General features: G+C 44.0%; 1 protein-coding gene across 2 annotated transcripts in view; it reads right to left on the bottom strand.

Moving 5' to 3' along the window:
• The window catches only part of jade2 (jade family PHD finger 2), a 157,952-nt gene extending 143,842 nt beyond the window's left edge, over positions 1 to 14,110 (bottom strand). The window contains exon 1 of one of the 2 annotated variants that reach the window (XM_069510390.1): positions 13,434 to 14,110. The gene's annotated coding sequence lies outside the window, so the exon portion shown is untranslated. The remainder of the gene's footprint in view (positions 1 to 13,433) is intronic. The other variant, XM_020085390.2, reaches the window with a different exon arrangement.
• Between the last annotated feature and the right edge of the window lie 904 nt (positions 14,111 to 15,014).

The raw sequence follows: 15,014 nt of genomic DNA, 5'->3' as shown, positions 1-15,014 counted from the left end.
TAATTAATTGGCTGACTATGACACTGTCGAGAGCACTGTGTGTTAGTGAGCATTTAAAAGGGAACTGTTCACTGAAATGTGCAGCAGATCCGGCCTGAGAGGACAGCTGTATCTGGAAACCAAACCGCAGGTGGGACAGAAGTCATCTGTCAGATACTTTAAAGGTTCAGTGTGTAGAATTTAGTGACATCTAGTGGTGAAGTTGCATGTTGCAGCTGAACACCCCTCACCTCACCCTCTCCTTCCAAACATGAAAGAGAACCTGTGGTAGCTTCAGTTGTCATAAAAACTCAAAAAGTGTTTAGTTTGTCCGGTCTGGACTAATGTAAAAAATATGGCGGCCTCCATAGAGAGGGTCCCCTCAATGTAAATATAAAGTATTTCAATATAAAGGCCCATTCTAGGATAAAGAAAACAACAATTTGTACAATTTAGATGAAACACACTAGAGAAAACACCACTAGGATTATTCGATTTAAATTTCTGCCAATAGATCCCTCTCACCAAAATCTTACACACTGAAGCTTTAACAGTTCACAGGATCTGGATCCACAGGCAAAACTACTAAAGCAGGGTAAGGTCCAGCAAAGGAATTCAGTTTGCATGATGGAGGAAAAAGAGACCAGTTGTTACCAATGGTCTACTTAGTGCATGACTGTTTCAGGGTGTGCTCACACTCCCAGTATGTTCATAACTGCTTGTTCTCACTCTCCATTATTTCTTTGTTGTAGGTTTAATCATTTGTGCACGTGAGAGTAATGTGAGTCAAAACTGAGGGAATCCACACTTGTAAATCGCTCGGTGTTTAAGGTGACAGAACCCACTCCCTTGATAACAGCTCTTAATTCATACGGAAATGTCCAGATTGGATTGTAGACTGTATATAAACATGGACGACACATTTCCACTTCGCCACACTATCCAGAAATAATGCTAAAATATTCTGAATACAAACACATCTGTGCATTTGGAGCCAAAGTCTGCACATTCACGATCGGGGGCTGGAACGGGAGGGAGGTCTCGTCTATACACTCCAATCATAAGTCAGTTTCAGCTGTCAATCATTTCGTTTCACTCAGTTTTTACAGCAGCAAATAACTAATTAAACCAAACTTTAAAAAATGAACACTCGAACAAACATCTGTGTGATAAGAAGTAACTAAAATAAAAGAAACCATCTCTGAGAAAAAAATATTTTGTCCATTGACTTTTTAGTTTGGTCCATGACCCGTCCACTGACATGGAGGAGGCAAGGTTTATGACATGTACTGCAGCCAACCACCAGGTGGCGATTTTTGTTGCATTTCTCCTTTTTAGGGTACTGTCATGTCATCCAGCTAAAAAAAAAGGTGGACTAAATTCAGAATTAGCAACTGAGGATCAATAAGTCAAAGAAGCAAATGAGTAAACAAAGTTACAGGAGTTACATGTAAACCAGTGACACAACCAGCCACATTCACCAATTCATACACACACTGATGCACACTCACCAAACAATTGCAGCCATGTTGTCGAGGTCCCGCCAATCCACGCAGTCAATGATGACAATTAATAGCATCAACCAAGCATTATGAAAAAATCATTTGAAATTACATTTAGCTGACGCTTTTATCAAGAGCCACTGACAAAGTGCATTCAACCATGAGGGTACAAACCCAGAACAGCAAGAATCATGGAAGTACAATTAACTTCAAAAAAGCCAAACTGCAAGTGCTACATGTATGAGCAATATATATGAAACTAAACTTAATTGTATATTTATGTATAAACGCCAGAGTTAGACATCATCTCCTTAACCAAGTTGTAGTCGGAAGAAATGTGTCTTTAGCCTGCGGGGAAAGATGTGTAGACTTTCTGCTGTCCTGATGTCCTCGTTCCACCATTTAGGAGCCAGGACAGCAAACAGTCGGGCTAGGTGTCCCTCGCAGTGAGGGAGCAGCAGGCCGATTGGCCGATGCAGAGCGAGTAAGATTTAACCATGTCCTGGATGTAGCACGGTAAGTATTTCATTTAGAAGATGTGTTGATGATCTAAATTTTAACTCCCTCTTATGTGGAGGGCTGTCATGTCGAGGTTTATCATCTCAGCTCCAGTGTCATGAAGACAACAGATGCCACTGCAGATGAAAGCAGCGTTTGTATTACATCTTGACTGCAGCATATGTCCACCATATAAAAGTGTTTTAAAAAAAGTACTGCACTTCCATCAGATCATACCTGTCACTGAACCGCGTGACTGTGACATCTTTTAATTTCTTCTCTCTTCATTTGTTTCATCTTCTCGCAGGTTATACCATTTCTTGTAATATTTATTCGGAACAAACCTTGTGCCGCAGAGACAGTAGGGATGTTAAGACAAGGATTCTGAGTCAAGCTCTGCCTGGCAACAATGGCTTACCATGTTTTCTATTCAATCATTCACCATTTCATCAATACATTTTGCAGCAATCCAAAAACTAAAATCTAATCCATTAAAAAAAGATGGGAAACAGAAATAACATAAATGCTCATCAAAGAGGCTCAAACAAAAAAATGTTTGGCGGTCCATTAACAACCATCAATTAACAAGCAATTCAAAGTTAAACAGCAGGATAATAGATAATAAAGCAGAAATTGATGAATGAATTAACTGTATCATCTCAATTCAACTTTATTTATAAATTGCAGCATACAGAATCTCAAAGCACTTTTTAAAGTAAGGTCGAGACTATGTAATACTATTAACTGGCAACTGAGAATTGAAAAAACTCCTTTTGTACGTGCGAACATGTCGAAATGTATTCTGTTTTATTCTGAACGAGAGACCACTCCAAATCCATCTGATTGGCTGCGTCCCATCTCTCACTCTGTCTGCCCGTCTGTCTGCCTATAATGTCGCCATCTGTCTTTCTGTCTGTCTGACTGCTTGACTCTTTGCCTTTCTGCCCATCTACCCATTTGCCTGCCATCTGTTTGTCTGTCTCCAAGTATGTCATCCCTCTGCTTGTCTGCCTGTCTGTCTCTCAGTCTGTCCGTCCCGCTCTAAGCCCTGTGGATGACAGTGCATTTACTTCAGCAGAAACACTGATGTGGGTCGGTGTCTTTCCTCAGCACTTTGCAGCACTTAAGGTCAGCACACAACAATGGTTGCCATGAGATCTATTATTAACAGACTGTAGCGGCAGAGGCCCAGTGAGCAACGTGCACACAAAGACACACACAGTTGCACATAACACACACTGTTCTTTCTATGGTGGTGAGGACGCTCATTGATAGAATGCATTCCCTAGCCCCCTTACCCTATAACCTTAACCATCAAACAGCCCTTTGAAGTTGTGTGAGCCAGCCAAAATCTGACCCCACAATGATAGACTAACATAAGTACACGTATACACACCCGCACACGCACACACACGCACACACCCAGAGCGCTCTCCTGAGATGAGTAGGCAGTCTGGCTGTCAGGCAAAGCAGACAGATCCATCAACAATAAACAGACATCAAGTAACTGCTGGAGCTGGACATACACACACTTACACACACGTAATATACTTTTATGTATGTAAGATGGATATGAATAGTGCATATGATGAACGTGCTCTATAACTGCAATGCCTGCTCTCTCTCACACACACACACACACACACACACACACACACACACACACACACACACACACACACACACACACACACACACACACACACACACACACACACACACACACACACACACACACACACACACTGACAGAAGCATCAACAAGAATCTGAAGTGAAGCCGTTAGCCAAACACACGCACAACTGGCCGGTGCTTAGAGCTCCTTGAGGAGCCAGAGGTCAGTCAGTTTGATAAAGAATCCTTGCATATAAATTGCTTCATAACAAGTCATCTCTCTGAGGCGTGTGTGCATGTGTGTGTGTGTATCCAGAATAAAGGTTTGTATATTGATGTGCTTATTGCGTCTATTTGTGTGTGTGAGTGAGTTTTGACCGGCCTGCCTGGGGAACAAAAAGTCAAAAAGCCTTTGGCAAAAACCAAAACAGAAAAATAGAGAGCTGCTCCCTCCACTTCTTTTTTAATTTCCTTCCCTCCTTTCTACACTCAATCTCTCTCATCATCTTTCTCACCATAGTCACTGCTTCTCTGCAGATACTCCAGTCATCCATCCATCATTGTTTCCCTACCACTCCTCCAGTTTCCCTGTCATCACCTTCCTCCCTCGTTCCCTGTTTGTTGTCAACCCACACACACATAATATTTCCTCTTATTTATGGGGAGATGGACAGGTGTGTGTGTGTGTGTGTGTGTGTGTGTGTGTGTGTGTGTGTGTGTGTGTGTGTGTGTGTGTGTGTGTGTGTGAAGGCAACACTGAAACGCACAAGTCCAAGTCTATTCTCACTTCCTTTCATTCACTTTTCTTCCCCAATTCTCTCTCTCTCTCAGCTATTTTTGGACAGAGTCACTCGAGAGAAGCTGGGCAACAGAGAGAGGCTCACACAGACAAGTTTGACAGGTCGAGAGAGAAAGAGCACCAAAGAAAAGAGAAGATTCATAGAGGTTGAAAGACCAGGGAGAGAGAGAGAGAGAAAGAGAAATAGGGAAACTATAATGAATGAGCTGAAAGAATGAAAATGTCAGGGTGTGTGGGAGCATATTTGACTTAGTGTGTGTACCAATCTGTAATGTTGGGTATCAAGTATTTAGTATTTATCATCTAACACACACACACACACACACACACACACATTGTACAGATGAATGTCTTGGCAAACAAGAAAAAATAAAAACACATTTGACACACATCACATGCATCAAACATCCGTTGCTAACAGGTGTGCAAGAAAGACGATGGCAACCCACTCAACAGCCAAACATGAAAGCTTGAAACACACACACACACACACACACACACACACACACACACACACACACACACACACACACACACACACACACACACACACACACACACACACACACACACACACACACACACACACACACACACACACACACACACACCTCTTGCTCTGTGTATGGATCAAATTGGCAAGAATCCATCATTCAACACCTCAAAACTTCAAGAGGAAGAACTGATATCTGTATATCGGTTTGTCGTCTGCATGAAGCCCTGTGCTTTGAGAGCACATTTTCATGGAGTGTTCAAAGAAAAAAATTCCCCATCACTCAATTATCTGACACTGTGATGCTAATAATGTGGGTAAGCATGATGGACCTAAGGTCTCAGGTAACTGTAAACTTTTCTCTTCTGCATGCCAAGGTTGGTTTAGTCTATCATATAGTGTATCAGTGCAGCTCTAGTGCAACATAACATTTTGAATATATTAGGAAATTGGTCAATTAATTAATTAGCAGTAAATTAACAGTGAATTATTGAACATTTTGTTGCCCATATAGGTCACTTATCAAGAAAAACTGAGAAATATTTGCATTTTCCTGCTTCTTCATGAGGATTTGCTGCAGTGCTCAGCTCCCTGTTCACTGTCATGGCTCTATTGACAGCTGACAGTCTGAGAGTCAACTCAAATAATTCAACTATTAAAAAACTGCCATAAAATTCTGTACAAACACTCATAGTTGTCAGAGGATGAGGCCCAATGACAGGTGATGCTTTGAATTTTCTTGAGTACTTCGAACACTGGTTTCCATTGAGATACCTCAACAAGTAGAATGGCACTCAGTAGAGCGCGTACCACCCCCAAGGCTAAACAGTCCCCTTTAATTAAGTCTTATGGCTAAGGCCACTTTGTGTTACTGCTGCTACACATTAGTGGTTGCTGCAGGTTTCTAGCCCTTTTTTTCATCCTCATGATCCATGTATTATTCCCTGGGAAGTTGGTGAAAAATGCCCCATCTTGCAATGTTAAAGAAAGAGATCCTGGATCCTCCAAGGAGAAGGTGGGAAAAAGAGAGAGGTTCACCCCTTTGTCTGGATCCAGGAATTGAATCGGTTCTTTCTTGGCCCATGTCCCATTCTTCCAGCAAGTTTTGTGGAAATCTGTTTTTGGGTAATTCTGCTGAAAAAAAACCAACCAACCAACAAATAAACAGACAGTGGTGAAAACAAACATAACTACTGGATGGACTACCATGAGGTTTGCTTCACACCCATTCACGTCCCGCTTAGGTTGACCTGTAATTACTTTGAAGATCCCCCCAGGAGTGAGATAATTGAATTCCAGTTTTGGGATGTTTGAGAAACAAGTAACAAGGAAAGCAGAATGAAGCTGAACACTGTTGAGCAAAAAAACAGCAGCAAAAAACAGATAATCAAAACAATCTTGAAGTGCACAGACAAAAACCACAGCACACATGTGGTGCTTAACATCTCAGCCAACAACTTTAATGATGTGCTCACAACTTCAATCAGTGACTCACAAAAATGGTAACAAACACAAACACACACTGGCAAACGTCATGTTTGGGGACCATGGCTGCCTAACCCTAAACTAAACCAAAATTAACCACTAACCTAAAATAAGCTTGTTGCAATTGGGGACGTGGCTTTTGTCAACCCCAACTAACTGGTCTTTAGTACGAAATGAATTGAAGCTACACACACACACACACACACACACACACACACACACACACACACACACACACACACACACACACACACACACACACACACACACACACACACAATTCTAACTGACTGGAAGACTCAAAGCCACTTAAGTGAGTCATGAGTCACTCTCGGATGCTGATATCACCATTCCCATCAGAACTCTCCTCTGTGGTGGTCCCCCCCCCCCACACTGAACACTCCACAGGGATCTGCTGGATGGAAGAAGTTTCCTCCTCACATCAAATACAGAGGACGGTTGTCTCTGTAAAGTGAATTAATTTTCTGCTGTTTGCTCAGGGGACAGAAGCTTCCCTAAGTGAAGTGAAGTGAAATAACACAGGTATAGAGAAATAAATAAATGCTCCCCGCTCACTGCGGCAGTGTGGTTTAAACGAGAAACGCTAATGATGCCAAGAGCCTAGCCTGGTCCTTAAGGGAAAGTGAAAAATATAAAGAGAGGATAAAAGCAGCAAAGGATGGAAAGCTGTAACTGAGGCGGCCACGTTTAATCTAGCAAAGGATTTCTTCTGTAGCTTTTGAGTCCAGACCAACAGATTCACTTCACACAGCAACTGGCCAGGTGTGGAAGGTGAGAAAGTTAGCTGGGTCAATATCATCCAACAACTGGGGTATCTAGTCCCTCATATAGTTGTTTTCAGACAGGAGTCAGTTGCTCTGAACATTTTCCTTCCAGCCCTCTTAGTATAATGTTCAGAAAATGGGGCACCCGGCACCTCTGCACCATAGATATGGAGGCTTGAGGCCTCCTGCAGTGGTCACAGGTTCAATTCCAACCCAGCCCTTACACTGCCCTGTAAATAAAAATGAAAATACCCAAAAATAGCTTTAAAAAAAGAATGTCCAAGTGAGCCCATGTGAGAATATTAGAGGAAAATGTCACAGTGATTCACAGTGAGCGAACCGATGAGCTGAAGATGTTTGTAACATGCAAAACTGGAAGAATACAAATACACGTTGAGGACGCAGATGAAGATGTCAACTTAAAAAGACGACAAGATTTGGTGATAAAGGCCGATGGCAGTCTAGATAAACCAAAGCACACGATTTCCACAGCAGAATTTAACATTGTGTCCTGCCCCTTCCAGACACCACCCCTCACCTGAATGTTCTGGAGATGTTACTGTTGTTGCGAAAGCATCAGACCCAAACAATCTCCTGCTGCGTTCTTAATGTGTGAACGATGGAAAATCTCTGGATCTAATTTTCCAGACATTTTTCAAAGCTCGTGTCTGCAAACAGCTCGTGAGAGGAGGCTTTGCGTCAGATGACATAACGTAAACACTTTTGCTTTCAAGCATGGTCGGATGACACAAGGAAAAATGAGGTTTCATGGTAGAAACTCCTCATCCATTCACACAATATGGAAACCTACGTAGGCACACTAACCACAGAGGTGTCGGGCTAAACAAACGAGCCACAGAAATCAAATAGATTTCCTTTATCACCTTACTGGCTCCAGCCACCAGAACATTAACACAATATTTATTGACGCTGTCACTGCTCCCGCTGCTGCCGCTGCATTATGGGAGCTGGAGTGAGGGAGCAGAGAACTGAGCAAGGGAGACATAGGGAAAGAAAGAAGAAATGAATAAAAAGAAAATAAACTGAAGGAAGAGGCTGAGGTCCAAATTATTTTCTAACTAAGCCTCCGTCTCCTGAAATCTGCTGACAAACAACGGAGTAGGTGGGTCGCAGCCAGCGAGGCTGGGGCCCCTGCCAGAAACCCGGGAGGAGAGAGTGCAAAAGGGGGAGGACAGGTGGGAGGAGGGAGGGAGGGAGAGAGAGGAACAGAGGGAGGGATGGAGGATTGATCCATTGCTCCCATTCGCACTGCCATCAGGAGTTCATTAGCTCCTGGAAGGGAGTGAAGGAGGGATAGAAAAAGGGCAGAGAGATGGAGGATGAGCACTCTGTCCTTCACTCGCAGCGACCCCTAATATACCACCTCTCTGTTTATATACCTGCACGTCCCCTCCTCCACCCGTCCTGTCGTCTTTCATCCTACCCTCCCTACATCTCCTCCTCTCCTCTCCCTCCCTCTTTCCTGTCCCTTCTGGCTTCACCTTCCTTGTTTTCTCCTTTGTTACCTTTCACCTACTCCCTCTGCATCTCTCATCAACTACCTCCCCTCTGCACTTTATCACCATCTTTCTTCCTCCTCTTATCCATGTCAACAATCCTTTCTTTTTTTTTAATTTGTATCTGTATGAGAAATTCAAAGTTTAAATCCAGGTCCTAAAACTCACTTGTTTCATGATTTTAAAAATACATTAAGCATAAACAAATGTTCAAAGATGGCACAGTGAATCAGCAGCATATTTCCATACTGGATCACCAGGTGTCCAAGCAGCAGAGGAAGATCTGACATACTGTTTCTGTCTGTTGTTTACTTGCTCCCTCTCTCCCTCTTTCTCTCCCCACAAACACACACAGTCCTGAAACTCTTCCCATCAGGAGCTCAGCAGCGTCTGTCAGCTTGTCCATCACTGTGCTTACAGCCTTCACACTTTATACTTTTCCCCCCGGAAGAGAAGTAAGAAGTTGGAAAGAAGGTACAGAAGTGTGTATTGGATAAAAACAAATAATTCAAGCAATCAGTTTAGACATTGGCTGAGAACTTGATGTGAACAATAGTGAGGCAAAGTACAGCGGTTACTTCCAACAAATCAACAATGACAACAACTTAGAAGATTTTGAATAACTTTAGTCTTGAAAAAATGACACAAAACAATTGATTAGCTGTCAAAATAGTTGTCAAACATCCGTCTGACTATTGAATAAAAACAACAAATTGCTGCAGTTTTATTTGACCCACAAAATGAAGAAGTTAAAAAATGGTATTCAAACATATAACCTACTTAAAAGACACTGAGCATTGAGGCTGTGATATTTCATTCAAATATAATCCAGTGTGCTTTCACCAAAGCTAGTTTCAGTCCACACACACCCAATGGAAGCCTTTACTCAACTAGTATCAAAACACAAGATTCAGTGAGATAGTTCAATTTAAGATTCTGTTCCAGTCTGAATAATCTGTCAACTCTGTTTTCAGCCTGGTCTATAAATGTGAAAAAAAACAAATACATTCAGAAAAATCCTCAAACTGAGGCAGAAGCCAGAAGAAGTTTGGTATATGTGCTCAATTAATTTACATTTACAGAGATTGTATTTCTAACCTATATGTACAGAGTCCTAAAGCAGCATCACTGTCACATTTACTGAGGGGAAACAAAAACACCAAAGTAGAAAGGAAATTAAACACAACCTTGCTCTAATGATATCACTGTCAAACATGTGGTAACATTGACTTCACTGTGTGAACTCTGACAAAAAAAGGATCATTAATTTGATCTGAACATTCAAAGGTCTTATTCAGTCAGATGAGCAACTTCAGCAATGAGGCACGTTCCAATTACTCCCGTTAGAAAAAATCTGAATGTGAAATATGTTTGCGATTTCCTTCCTGACCTGTGCCTTGTGCAGGTGTAGAGACTGAACAATTATCCTTAACTAACGAGGCTGAGTCACAGTGGAACATGAAATCAAATGAACCCAGTAATGAGGCTCCAGGCCACAGAGGGGTCATCTACCGAGAGCAAAGGTTGTCACAACACAAAAGTGCTAATACGTGAAAACACACGCCTGCAGTGTTTAATCCACCGCATGATATCATGTCACAAAACTTATAGATGATGACACAACCTTCATGTTGAGGAAACTAAAATTATCCTAAAAACTCAAAAAACTTACCTGTGAACTTATCAATACACACAAAGAATAAAACACATGGGGGGGTGCAGACTATGACATGTGAACTAAACAACAGAATAACAATATTTATAACAATCATGGAGAGGTGTGTCAATGTTTAAAGCATTCCTGCAAATGAAATGTCTGACAGCGATGATATCTGAATTTATATATGAATATGTGTTCTACTGCAGTTCTGTGACAGCAACTTTAACTGTGAATGTACTGCATGTCCTTTAATAAAGATAATTCAATCTGAGTTCTTTTTTATTTTGTCTATCAAACATCTTCAGGCATCAATCATTAGAACGATTTGAGAAATTAAAGAACAACCTATTAACACCCAAAATCACAGCATGTAAGAGCCACACACACACACACACACACACACACACACACACACACACACACACACACACACACACACACACACACACACACACACACACACACACACACACACACACACACACACACACACACCCTGCAGCCTTCTTTATAAATGTGTGTAAAAACACAGGGGCTCATGGAAGGGCATGCAGGTCTGTGTGTGTGTGTGTGTGAGATAGAAAGATTGAGGTTACAGTTTATGTGACGTCAATGGACCATTCATGAATACCCCTCCTCCTCCTCACTACGTAGCTGCTAATGCGATACAACGCACCACGTGGGGGTCCTTACCCCCTTTTCCATCCAATCAGAGCTTAGCGCTTAACGCAGCAGACACAAATACACACACACGCTATACTACACCCCCGCCCCCACACACGTGTGCGTATGTATACATGAGCGGCTTGGAAGGTCTGCATGCTTGAGTTTCACATGACATACTGTACACGGAGAGTTGAAACACATGGACACACACACACACACATTCTTCCTGGTTGTTCATTCATATGATGAGAAATCACAGGAAAGTCTTGATGAAGAGGTGATGAGGAGAGGGATGGAGAGGTGGATTGGATGATTAAGGTTTGAGGAAGGGAAGAAAGAAGGATTAAGAGGTGAAGGGATGGATGAGGAAAGAGGGACTGAAACATGGATGAGTGGCTGGAAGGCTGTCATGAAAAAAGAACAGATGCAAAATGAAAACAGCTCCCATCCCTGTTCGCCTGCCTTGTAAACAACCCCTGTCTCTGGGCGAGAGAGGAGGAAGGAGGGGAGAGGAGAGAGAGGGAGGGAGGGAGGGAGGGAGGGAGAGAAAGAAAGAGAGGGAAAGAGAGAAGGAAAGGGTGAGAGAAAGATAATGGGAATGAGTGAAAACAAGATAGTCCTGCATTAGGAAAGATATGAAAGACAGGGAGGGGGGATAGAGGGATTGAGACTGAGTTGTTATGCCCCCACACACCATGACTCATCTCCGGTTTCATACCCAGCGGGAGGAGGGCTGTGTGTTTGTGCGCAAATGTGTGTGTGCGTGTGTGTGCAGTAGAGTTTGTTTGCGGGAGAGTTTGAGGAGCACGGTGCATGCATCTGTACTTGAATATGTGTTTAGAGTGAGTAAGAAGCACAAAGAGTTGCTGGTTGGTGTGCACATGTCGAGCTTTGTGACGGAGATGGTGTGTGTGTGTGTGTGTGTGTGTGTGTGTGTGTGTGTGTGTGTGATTGTGGTAAGAGCAGAGGGTGTTGAGGGTGAGCTGTCGCAAGCGGGAACGTTTAACAAGCCCCCAGATGATTCCAGCTTTAATTGATTCAAGACTGGAGCCAGTTCAGTCTCACACGTGCTCTTGGAAAAAATGAATATTAAAAAAATATCTCCCTCCATTAATGACCAGCACTAATAAGCAGAAATAATATTCTTTCAGAGGTTCTCCAGGCAATTGTGAGGAGTGGATGGGCACCATTCATCTAATGCCCCACTTACACCCCATTACTCCTGCTCACATCTGACTCCCAGCATCAGCACCTGCATCCACATGTTAAGTCCTTGTGCTGTTGTTGTTGTGGGGTTTTTTTCTTCCAGGGATGATGAGACAGTCACACTCATCCAGCCCTAACCCAGGGATAGAGATAGTGCTGTGGCTTAGATGAGGTAAACAACAGCCACTCCCCCTCCTCTCTCTCTCTCTCCCTCTTCTGAAACCAGCTCGATCTGCACAGCACGACGCAGCAGCAGGAGGCGGAGGAGGAGGAGGGTGGTGAAGGAGGCAGTGAGGAGTTGCTCTAATTCCTTGATGTGTGTATGTGTGTGGTTGCGTGCTCAGCCTTCCTAAAAGCACTGCTGCTACCCCCCTGTTCTCTCACCCCCTCTGCCACCCTCTCTCACTATTTTACTGAGGGGAAGTGAAGGAAGCAGCAAATCATCCAGGGACAGCGAACGGTTGGTGCCACCACCACCAGCCTGCACCCAGACCTGCTGCTCTATATGTAACTTCATGTGCATGTGTGTGCATGTGTGTGCATGTGTGTGTGCGTGTGTGTACTTTTTTGGTTTTGCTGCCACTTTAGGGTCTTCTCGAGCATCAACACCCTCTCAGGACCAGTGGACCACATGGGGACCAAAGCCTGGTCTCAATGAGGCAACACTTGGCCTTGCTTAAGGTCAGGGTTAGACAGGAACTGGTCTAGTTAGGGTTAGAGGTATTGGTTAGACTGTCCACAATGAATGGAAGTCAGGAGTCCAATGCAAAGGATAGGAACTAAAAAAAAATTTTTTAAACCGGTCCCCATAATGTGCATGATCACATTGTAAGGTGAAGACATGTTTAAGGTTAAGGTAAGTAGATAATGTTTAAGGTGAGAGTAAGTCTGTATGTAAGTCAATGAAATATCTACTGAAGTCATGGAGTGAGTGTGTGTTTGTGTGTTGTCATTTTCCTCGTTGCAACACATAAAAACGCAAAACATGCCCCGTGCCTCCCAGCGTCTACCCAGGCCGCCGGGGCCAGGGTACCGACCCCGCTGGAGCCCCGCAGCCGCTCACAGTGACTGACAAGCCCGCTGCAAAAAAAGTGCGTGCCAGGCTGCTGCTAGCCTAGCACTGAGGTAGCACTGATGTAGCACTAGCAGAGGCAGCACACTGGGACTTGTGTGCCCCTGCAACACTCCCACTTTCAGACCCTATCGTGCTGGTATCGTGGTGTTTTTACCTTGATCGCAGTCAGCTTCGGGTGCAGAGACGGTTCTCAGTCCTCAGCCGATTCCCACGGATTAGGAGATCATTGGGAGCCGGAGCCAGGCACATGTAGTTGCACGGCGGAGGGGGGTTTGTAGCACTAGTTCACTTTGCCCACTCGGTGCCCCCCTGGCAGGCTGCTAGCGGTTTATAGCCCCGCACTGTGGATCCACGCTGGTGGGGGTGACAGGACCGTCCCCTCCCGTCGCCTTCCCCCTCTGTCCCTGCACGGTGCGTGTTGACAGCGCGTCAGCCCAGCGCGGAAATCCGAAATAAAATCCCCCGAAAAACTAAAGTGTCAGCCGGACTAACTTACAGCCTTTTCATGCGAGTCCACAACAAACCCGGAGCCGGTGCTGCCGCTGCTGTTCACGGCGATGTGCGCACAACACGGAGCTCACAGGGAAGCATGTCGCATTTTGAAAAAAAAAAAAATCAGCCCCAAACGTGGTGTCAAAATCCGCCTGTGTTTTCCTCCCCAGTGCCAGAGGTACTGGAGGAGGAGGAGGAGGAGGAGGAGGGGACGGAGAGGAGAGACGAGGAGGAAGAGGTAAATACGAATTTAAAAAAATAAAAAAAGAAAAGGATGTTTTATTTCCAAGCGATGAGTCAGAAAAGAGGAGCGCAGTTTTCTCAGCGTCCCCTCCTTCTAAAATAAAACACCGCTCTCTCTCCTCCTCCTCTCCGGCACCGAGCCTCGCTCCCGCTCCTCCTCACTCACTGTGCCGGGTGGACGTGCACTCCGCTCCGCACCAACGCTCTCCGCACAGGCGGCTCCCAAACCTCTGCTCCCTCCCCCGAGGAAGAAGAAGAAGCACACACACAAAAAAAAGAAACAGACCCCACGGAGGCAGTCAGAAAGAATCAGCTTTTTATCACCAGCTTGAAAACTCTTTTGGCGCCATATTTATGGCGTACTTTCAATTCTGTGCTCACCGCAGGCTGCACTTCCTCCTCTGACAACTGAGAGGACTGCGCCTCGGAGAGGAGAGCGGGGGGACTGACCCTCCACCTGCCGCTGCTCACTGGCAGCGACTCCGGAGCAGTCGGTGGCAGAGGTGGAGAGAAGTATTCTGATATTTTACTGAAGCAAATGTACTGATTTCATACTTTGAAAGTACTACAATGCAAGTAGAGTCCTGCCTTTGAAATCTTAGAGGTACAGCCTGCTGTGGCAGATCTTTCTCAAGAAGAGGTCAGAGTTTACACAGAGAGGCCGGAGGTCAGCGTTAAAGGTCCAGTGTGTAGAATTCAGAGATATCTAGTGTGGAAGTGTCATTGCAGCTGAACACCCCTCACCTCACCCTCTCCTTCCAAACATGAGAAAGAACCTGTGGTAGCTTCAGTTGTCATGAAAACTCAAAAGGGCTTTAGTTTGTCCAGTCTGGACTAATGTAAAAAACATGGTGGCCTCCGTAGAGAGGGTCCCCTCCATGTAAATATAAAGTATTTAAATATAAAGGAGCTTTTCTGGGGTAAAGAAAACTACAATTCATACAATTTAGATGAAACAAACTATTGAAAACATCATGAGGATTATTCTACATTACATTTC

The sequence above is a fragment of the Paralichthys olivaceus genome, chromosome 15 (assembly GCF_024713975.1).
Source record: "Paralichthys olivaceus isolate ysfri-2021 chromosome 15, ASM2471397v2, whole genome shotgun sequence".
Classification (NCBI taxonomy): domain Eukaryota; kingdom Metazoa; phylum Chordata; class Actinopteri; order Pleuronectiformes; family Paralichthyidae; genus Paralichthys; species Paralichthys olivaceus.
This window is presented reverse-complemented; position numbering and strand designations above follow the sequence as displayed.